The following is a 10,142-nucleotide window of genomic DNA, read 5'->3' as shown; positions in this document are numbered from 1 at the left end:
GGAGGTGACCTGGGGACAGGGAGAGGAGGGGAGAAGGAAGGCAATGGCAGGGCAGCACCGTGGGCACCGGGCCCTGAACCCCTCTGGGTGGTCCAGGAGATCAGGACAACACACTGCAGAGCCTTCCCTGAGGAGCAGGGACGCAGGCCTGTCACCACCAAACCTCTCCATCATGGTGGGCTGCTTTCCAGAGCTCCAAGCTGTACTCTGGACTTCCCCTGTGTGGACAGGACGGATGCATGCCTGCAGCTGACGGACTGCTGGGCGGGGGCAGAGGGTGGCGCGGGGGTTCGAAGGCAGCACCTCTGCTGCAGAGGGGGAGCCGAGGGGATATGTGAGGGCACTGACATGGCTGCTACGGCCTATGTTGTCATGCATTTATTATCATGACCCCTGTTGTATTTATTTTATTCCAATTAATTAATTAAATAACTTTTAATTGTGGTAAAATACACTAGCACAAAAGCTGCCATCTTAACCATTTCTAATGGTTCAGCGATGTTAGGAATATCCATTGTTGTGCCATCATCTAATCGCCACCGTAATCTCCAGAACTCTTCATCTTGTAAAACTGATACTCCGTCCCCCCCCACCCCCAGCCCCTGGCACCCACCCTTATGCTGTCTCTATGAATGTGATACTGTAGGGACCTCATCTAAGTGGAATCATACAGTATTTGTCCTTTTGTGACTGGCTTATTTCACTCAGCATAATGGCCTCAAAGTTCATCCATGCTGTAGCATGTGCCAGAATTTCCTTCCGTTTTAAGGCTGAATACTATTCCATTGTATTGATATGCCTCATCTGTCAGTGGACATTTTGGTTGCTTCCATCTATTGGCTATTGTGAATAATGCTGCTATGAACATAGGTGTACAAGATCCTGCTTTCAATTCTTTTTTTTCTCTTTGGCTGCATGGCATGGCATGTGAGATCTTAGTTCCCCGACCAGGGATCGAACCCATGCCCCCTGCAGAGGAAGTGTGGATTCTTAACCACTGGACTGCCAGGGAAGCCCCCCTGCTTTCCTTTTTTTTTTTTTAATTTTAAAATTATTTATTTATTTATTTTTGGCTGCATTGGGTCTTCGTTGCTGCTTGTGGTCTTTCTCTAGTTGCAGAGAGCGGGGGCTACTCCTCGTTGTGGTACGTAGGCTTCTCATTGCGGTGGCTTCTCTTGTTGCGGAGCACAGGCTCTAGAGCGCAGGCTCAGTAGTTGTGGCCCATGGGCTTAGTTGCTCCGCGGCATGTGGGACCCTCCCGGACCAGGGATCAAACCCGTGTCCCCTGCATTGGCAGGCGGACTCCTAACCACTGCGCCACCAGGGAAGCCCTGCTTTCAATTCTTTTGGGCATAGACCCAGAAGTGGAATTGGCCATTCTAATTTTAATGATTTGAGGAACTGCCATCATGTTTTCCATAGCGGCTGCACCATTTTACATTCCCAGCAATGGTGCACAAAGGTTTTATTTTATTTTTTGACACATGCAGCATCGTATGCGTCCACTGCTCCGTCCCTTCACTTGTCACCTAACACATGCCGGTTTTCCTTATCTGCCCAGACAGACCTCACTCTGTCTTCTCATGCTCAGCCCTGTGACATCCTGTCTTATCTACCTCGTCCCCTGCTCATGGACGTTCACATCCCTTCTCATCTGTCATGACTGGCACAAACATGGCTGAATGGAACAACGGTGGGTAGGATCCTTTTTACAAGTCTCTGGGGTAAATTCCTGGAAGGATTAAAATTCTTGGGTCACTTGACATTTTGATAGATGTAGTCTGATGGCCTCCCCAAAAGACGCTCCTCCCCGGCCCCTGCCCAGCTGTGGGTGTTTCTTTACACTTTTCCCAACGTGGATGGAATCACTCTTGAAGCTTCTTGCCAAGCTGAGAGGTGAGAACCCGGGTCCTATGTGTGTTGGTGTGTGCCATCAGCACTGTGCTCGGGTTAGTCTGCTAACTGGGAACACAGGGTGTCTGGCCCAGGGGGCTCCTGCCTGCTGGGCTTCCTCCTTTCCCAAAGCACCACTGGCAGATTTGAGGGGTGTAAATAAAAACCATGTACATCTTCCAGGGCTCCAGATAAAGTCTCATCAAAGAGCTGGTAACCAGGACTTCCCTGGTGGTGCAGTGGTTAAGAATCCGCCTGCCGATGCAGGGGACACGGGTTCGAGCCCTGGTCTGGGAAGATCCCACATGCCTCCGAGCAACTAAGCCCATGCGCCACAACTACTGAACCTGCACTCTAGAGCCTGCAAGCCACAACTACTGAGCCTGTGTGCCACAACTACTGAAGCCTGCACGCCTAGAGCCAGTGCCCTGCAACAAGAGTAGTCACTGAAGAAGAAGCCAGTGCACCACAACTAAGAGTAGCCCCCGCTTGCTGCAAGTAGAGAAAGCCCGTGCACAGCAACAAAGACCCAACACAGCCAAAAATAAAAATAAAATAAATACATTTATTTAAAAAAAAAAGAAAAAAGAAAAAGAGCTGGTAATCAAGGAGGCCCTGGGTCCCTGCAGCTCCAGATGTGCTCAAGGGGGCTCCAAGGTGGCTGATGGTCAGCCAGTCCCCTCACTTACTTGGGCCAAGGTCCTCCCCATAGAGGCTGTCCTCTTTGAGGGTGTAGGCTGTGCCCTGTCTGGCTCTCTTCCCCTTCTGTTTATTTTCTTCACTCTTTTTGTGTGTGTGTGTGTGTGTTTCTTTGTTTTGGATAGTTTCTATTGCTGTCTTCAAGTTCAGTAACCTTTTTTTTTTTTTTTTTTTTTTTTTTTTTCTTTTTTCCCCTGTAGTATCTAATCTGTTATTAATTCCACACAGGGTAGTTTTTTAAAAATATAAAACATTGTATAGTTTCATCTTTAGAAGTTTAATTTGGGTGGGTTTCCTCCCACCCTTTTTTTTTTTTATCATGCTCATGTTTTCTTTTGCCTTCTTGAGGGAATCGATTTACATCTATTTATAATAGCTGTTTTTAATGTCCTTGTCTACTAACTGTATCTTCTTGTTTCTAGTGACTCATTTTCTTCCGTCCTTAATATGGGTTGTATCTTCCTGCTTCATTGCATGCCTTGTAATTTTTGATTGGATGACAGATATTTAGATTTTCATGTTGTTGTATGCTGGATCTCTTTTCTTTTTAAAAATATTTTAATTAATTAATTATTGGCTGTGTTGGGTCTTAGTTGTGGCAGTCAGGCTTCTCTCTAGTTGTGGCATGTGGGCTACCTAGCTGTGGCATGCAGGCTCTCTAGTTGTGACATGGGCTTAGTGGCCCTGTGGCATGTGGGATCTTAGTTCTCTGACCAGGGGTCGATCGAACCCGCGTCCCCTGCGTTGGAAGGTGGATTCTTAACCGCTGGACCACCAGGGAAGTCCGAATTTCTTGCGTGTTTCTTTTAATGTCTGTTAGCTTCATATGTTTTTGCTCTGGGTTGAAGTTAAAGTACTTGGAACAGCTTGATCGTTTGGAGGCTTGCTTTTAAGTCTGGGGCCAAAGCAGCCCTTCAGCCTTTCATGCCCACTATGGCGGCGACATCCGAGAATTCTAGCCCTGATCCATGCACTTAGATTCTTTGCTCTGCTGTGGGGAACATGAACTATTCCCAGTGCTGTGTGGCCTTTGTGGGTCGTTTAGTCTGCTTCTTTCTGCTGGTTATTTCCTGGCCTGGCACCGGGTCCTCACATGCATTAACTCGTCAATTGTCAGCTGAAGACAGAGGCCCCTCTGCAGACCCCTAGAGCAGCTCTCCCCTCTTTTCTGCTCTTTTGCTCTGTGGACTCTCGGTCTCACCAAATTCTCAACTCTCCTCAACTCTGGGAGTCCACTGGTCTCCGCCAGGGCTTCCTGTTCCTGTGCCGCAGCCTGGAAAACTCTCCAGAAAGGAAGCTGGGAAATTGTAGAGTTCACCTCATTTGTTTCTCTTGTCTCAGGGGTCACTGATTTTGCTCCTGTTGTCCACTGTCTGAAGACTACTGTTTCATATATTTTGTCTGATTTTTTAGTTATTTAAGGGGCAAGGGTAAATCCAGTCATCCTCGTTACTCCACATGGCCAGAAGTGGTATTTCTCCCCTCCCTCCCTCCCTCCCTCTCTCCCTCCCTCCCCCCCCCTCCTTCCTCTTGCTTCTCCTTCTCCGTTTTTTTAAATAGCAGCTTTATTATGTGATAATTCACATACCATAAATTCATCACCTCAAAATGAAAGACTGTAGGGACTTCTCTGGCGGTCCAGTGGTTAAGACTCTTTGCTCCAAATGCAGAGGGCACGCACTCTTTAGCTGTCACCCCCTATCCCTCCATGGCCCCCTCCAACCCTAAGCAACCACTAATCTACTTTTTGTCTATATAGGTTTGCTGATTCATATAAATGAAATCACACAATCCGCAGCCTTTTGTGTTTGGCTTCTTTCACTTAGCATAATGTTGTCAAGATTTATCCACATTGTCGGAGGTGTCAGGACTTCTTTCTTGTATGGCCAAATAATATCCCATTGTATGGATAGACCCCATTTTGTTTATCCATTCATCAGATGATGGACATTTGGATTGTTTCCACTTTTTGGCTATTTATGAATAATGCTAAATTATCATTGTATTAAACACATTCTAGGGAAACATCTCTGTAGATTTATAACCCCAGCTCTTGATATCTGCATCATCAGGACACCTGTAAAATCCCAGCCCACTAGAGCAGGGAGGGCTTTTCAGGCTACCCAGCCAACCCCTCCACTTTACAGACGGGGGAGTTGATGCTCTGGCTGGCAGGTGACTTGCCCACCATACCAGTAGTGGAAGGAACGCTCACCCACATTTTCTGATTCTAAAAACAATGAAGGTAACATTTGTGTGGTTTCTGTGGGTCAGACTGCATCTTCACATGCACTATCTCATTTGATGCCCTACATCCCTCTTCTGAGGTGGGTCTTTTTATCTTCATTTCACAGATTTCTTCTTCCAACAGTTACTGCCTGAGCACCCCAGACCCTGAACTGGTGCTGGAGATGTTGAGCTGGGCAGAATGGTGCTCCTGGGATTTCAGGGAGGCAGGCGCTGTGGAAAATATTCCAAAGGTAGGGAATCAATCAAAGATGGTCAGTGCCTCATGAGGATAGAGATCAGGGGACTGGGCTGTGTCTCAGAGGCAGGAAATGGCAGAGCTGGGTAGGAACGCCCAGCTTCAAGGTCGCTCTAGGCTTCTTTTTTGGCCTTACTCCCCATCAGAAGGGAGAGAAAGGATATGTCTGTGGGGGAGGTGTCAGCTTCCCCGAGGTCTGAGGCTGTGAGCAGGCTTGGCCCCCAGGGTGCCTGGGACAGGGGCAGCCGGGCCTCCAGCAGGTCGCAGAGATGTGCCTCTGCCTGCAGAGTGCCCTTCCCTTGAGCTATGGGCATGTCTCCATCTTAGAGAGACAGTGACCCTTATAACTCATGCGTTTCAGCATGCGAGGTGAAGCTGCCTTTGAAGACTGGGCAAGGACGCCTGGTGGAGGTGCATTCAGAGCCCTAACTCTGGGCTGTGTTCATTTTATAATCATAGCTTCGCTTTTGTTCCAATTTGGTTTCTCTGTTTGTTTTTATATCACATGTATTTTTGGTAAGTGGCCTTAAACGCGATAGAAATGAGTAAAGAGTGCGAGGGGAAGAGAGAGAGACAGAGAGGACCAGACTTGGGGCCAACAAAGAAAGGAGGGACAGAGCCACTTAAGACGGCTGCGGCCACAGTCCCCCCGCCAGGCGCCTCTTCCAGCTGTGAGAGGCAAGCCGCGCACAGGGGGCCACAGGACTTGGTTCGGGGCACGCTGGGCGCTGCGCGAGGTGGTTTGTGTGCGCTGGCCCCGGGGAGCCCTTGACAGCCGTCGCCCGTCGTGCTGAGGGGAAGCTCGAGCCGCTAGGGGCGAGGGGCCCTGGGAGGCCATCTACAGGGCTGCAGTCTCAGACAAACCGCAGCAGAGCTCAAAGCTGCCTGCGGCGGTTTCTAGCCATTGCGCTCTCTTGCTCGGGGTGGTTTCCTGCTGCCGAGGCCGCGGAGGATCGGGTGGAGCAGCGGCGGGGGGAAGGGGGCCGCTGGCTCCGGGGCGGGAGAAGCTCGGTTGGGCCCTGGTGGGGTCTTGGAGGGGAAGGGAGGAAGGACAGCACCGGGTCTGCTACCCGACGTCCAGTAACCAGAGGGCCGGAGAGAGGGCTCGGCGGGGCAGGAGGCTACTCCCCCTGTCGCCGCACCCAACCTACTGACAAGTCCCAGGCGATGAAGAGGAGCCAGGTTGGGGTCTTTCCCCACCCTCTTGGCTGAAGGCACCTCCTCTAGGCCACCTCCCCAGCCCATGGGAGCCTCCTGCTGCGTCTTCTGTTCCCGTGGTCTGGTGTTCTAGTGGCATGTTTTTTGTCACCACTGCTGGGAAGCCTGACAGCCCAAGCCCACCCAGTTGAGTGGCGCCTTCCTGAGGCCCAGCCTAAGCCTGTACCATTTAGTGGCGCGTGCACAGGTGCCCATTGTGTGCAGGGCGTGGGGCATGGTTTCAGTGCCGCAAGGGTTTTATTTTTTATACAGCAGGTTATTAGTCATCAATTTTTTTTTGGCGGTACGTGGGCCTCTCACTGTTGTGGCCTCTCCCGTTGCGGAGCACAGGCTCCGGACGCGCAGGCTCAGCGGCCATGGCTCAAGGGCTCAGTCGCTCCGCGGCATGTGGGAATCTCCCGGTCCAGGGCACCAACCCCTGTCCCCTGCATCGGCAGGCGGACTCAACCACTGTGCCACCAGGGAAGCCCCTAGTCATCAATTTTATACACATCAATGTACACATGTCAATCCCAATCGCCCAATTCATCACACCCCCCCCCCCCCCCCGACTTTACCCCCTTGGTGACCATACGTTTGGTCTCTACATCTGTGTCTTAATTTCTGCCCTGCAAACCGGTTCATCTGTACCATTTTTCTAGGTTCCACATATATGCGTTAATATACGATATTTTTCTCTTTCTGATTTACATCACTCTGTATGACAGTCTCTAGATCCATCCACGTCTCAACAAATGCCGCAAGGGTTTTAACTGGCACCTTCTAAGGCAAAGCCAAGCCAAGCCAGTGATCAGTTCTGCCAAAAGGATCAGTCCTTGCCAAAAATGTGCTGATGAAGGGAGAGGCACTGGTTCTCCAACATAATCCTGACTAAGAGGGATGACACAGATGGGGATTTAGATGTGACCATTTCCCACCAGGGGTCATGGGAACAAAGGGCCAGCAGGCTGGGGAGGGTTGGCTGTGCACCAGCCTTCAGGAAAGAGATTTTAATAAGCCCAAAGAGAATGCTAACAGAGCCTGCAGCAAGAGGTTATAAAACAAGGAGCTAATTAAAAATCATGTTTCAGAAGCACTTGCTCATACGTACCTTGTTACTGCTCAAGATAGACTGAAAATCTGCACATCTGGCTTACTGGTTTTGTGAAATACACCATATATATCACAGAAAAAAAATACACTGGAAGGAAACATCAAAATATTATTAGTAGTTACCTTTGGGTAACAAAGCACTTCTTTATACTTTTCTGTGTTTTCAATTTTTTTTCCATTTAAAAACATTTACAACTGGCAAATATATTTATTAAAAAAAGACACTTTTTAAGGATGGAAAAAATAAAAGTTTGGACATTACAATGACAAATGCTCCTGACCGAAAAGCAGTTTTACCAAAAGAAAGAGGTGAAAATAGAAGTGATGTCTCCATGAGGTCAGATTACAGAGGGCATGTCTTAGGACAGCAGGGTGGACCATGGTCACAAAGATGTGCCAATGAGGGGCAAGAGCACAGCCAAAGGCTCTCACCTGTGGTGGGTTGACACTGCTTTGCAGGAGAGGAATCTGGCAAAGCTACTGAAATATACCTGGAGAAAAGGAAGCCCTCCTACACTGTTGGCAGGAATGTAAATTGGTGCAGCTACTATGGAAAACAGTATGGAGGTTCCTTAAAAAACTTAAAATAGAGTTACCATATGACCCAGCAATCCCAGTCCTGGGGTTATATCTAGAAAAGGCAAAAACTCTAATTCGAAAAGATACATGCACCCCAACATTCTTAGCAGCATCAATTACAACAGCCAAGACATGGAAGCAACCTGAGTGTCCATCGACAGATGAATGGATAAGGAAGATGTGGTACATATATACAATGGATACTACTCAGCCATAAAAAATAATGAAATAATGCCACTTGCAGCAACATGGATGAACCTAGAGATTATCATACTAAGTGAAGTAAGACAGAAAGACAATCATATGATATCACTTATATGTGGAATCTAAAAAATAGTACAAATGAACTTATTTATGAAACAGAAACAGACTCACAGACACAGAAAACAAACTTATGGTTACCAAAGGGGAAGGCGGTGGGGGATAAACTGGGAGTATGGGAAAAAAGCATAATGGAAAAAAATTTTAAAAATCTAGATATATATATGTATAACCAGATCACTTTGCTGTACACCTGAAACTAACACAACATTGTAAATCAACTATACTTCAAAAAAAAAACAAAAAAAAACACATACACACACCCCATTCTTTGATTCACAACTCCACTGCTGGAAATTTACCTATTGCAACATCAAAGGGAATGTTCACTGAGGTGGTGTGTGTGGTGGCAAGACATCGCAAGCATCCAAATTTTCTTTAATGGGGCGATGGTTGGCAAATATATACAAAGAAATATCATGGAAGGCATAAAAGGCACAAATTAGAGCTATGTTGACCCACAGACCTGGGTCAAAGGTCTGCAAAGAGGGAAAAGTGAGTTTCAGCCAAAAGTATGAAACCACTTTTGTAACAACAAAGGCCCAGAGTCCTGATGAGCAGGTGCATGTTGAAATGTGCTGGAGGGCGAGTGGGGTAAAGAGGGAGGAATGTGACTCTGGTTACTTGAATGGAGGATGGGAAAAAAAGATGGTAGCAGATTGCGGGGCAAAAACATTACTTATCTACTGATGGAAACTGTAGAGTAGTCTATGATATTGCTGCAAATACGTAAATATGGAACACGTACAGGAACAAGAACTAGATGGCATGGGTAAATTTTAAAATACACCGATTTAGAAGCTGGTAATGCAAGTAACTTTTGTCTTGGGTTTACTTCAGTACACCTTTTTCAGACGTGCAATTGAAAAAAAAAAAGTCACTCAGTAAAAAGTTGCAAGTGGAGAAGAGGATAGCGTTTCCTCAACATCTGAGCCCGAGCGTGCTGTGGTCCGCCGTGCCCAGCGTACCCTCCAGGCCTGGCAGGTGGCAGGAAGTGTGTGGAAGGGGGTGTACCTGCAGCTTCACTGCCTAGGGGCTCCCTGTTCTCAGGACTGGCCTCCTGTCTGAGTGAGGTTTCTCCCTTTTGCATCCACCTCCAGGGCCGAGTCAGTGGCTTGCTGCAGGGGCCTGGAAGAGGGGCTGACCGTACTTTCTTGAAGGGGATTCTGTACTGAAAAACAAATTAAAAAAACCCCTTTGTGCCCAACCCGACCTGGGCAGCCACCCAGGCAGGGTTAGCATAATGGATCACCTGATCTTCCTCCTGAGCAGGCCCAGCCCCTCGGGGCTCCTTTGGGATCGGGTCCTGCAGCTCTCCAGCAGCATCCCGACCTCCGCTCTGGGTGAGCAGTTTTACATGAAGTGTTATCACTCCCCTGGAATCCGCTGGCTTTCAGTCTGAGCAGCCCCTAACTCTGTGGGGTCGTGGGGCCTGCCTGGTCAGGCCGTGTGGAGAAACTAAACCAGAGAGCAGTCTGCACAAACATTTATTTACAAAAAACCAAGTTACATATGGTACAGGCTTTTTACATAACACAGTAGTTTAAACAATTATTTTATGTATTTTTACTACCAGAAGGTAAAGAATTTAGTAAACTAATCGTTTTTTGCTATTTTTATACAAAGTGACAGGTCATGCACATTTTTTTAAGTTTTAAAATCTTTTGCTAAGTGCAAATACTAGATTCCTCTCTCCAGTTTTAAGGCAAGAATGGGACTGTTGCTGGGCAGTCTCTCGCTCCAGGGAGCAAGCAAGGCAGCCCAGAGGGGAAGGTGCCAGGCTGCCTCCGGGACTGCTCTGTCCCCCAGACAGGGGCTGATCTCTGGGGGTGCCCTGTCGTTTGCATCTTGCAGC

This window comes from Lipotes vexillifer, unplaced genomic scaffold (assembly GCF_000442215.2).
Source record: "Lipotes vexillifer unplaced genomic scaffold, Lipotes_vexillifer_v1.1 scaffold625, whole genome shotgun sequence".
Taxonomy (NCBI): domain Eukaryota; kingdom Metazoa; phylum Chordata; class Mammalia; order Artiodactyla; family Lipotidae; genus Lipotes; species Lipotes vexillifer.
The sequence above is the reverse complement of the archived record's forward strand: the minus strand, read 5'-3'. Positions refer to the sequence as shown.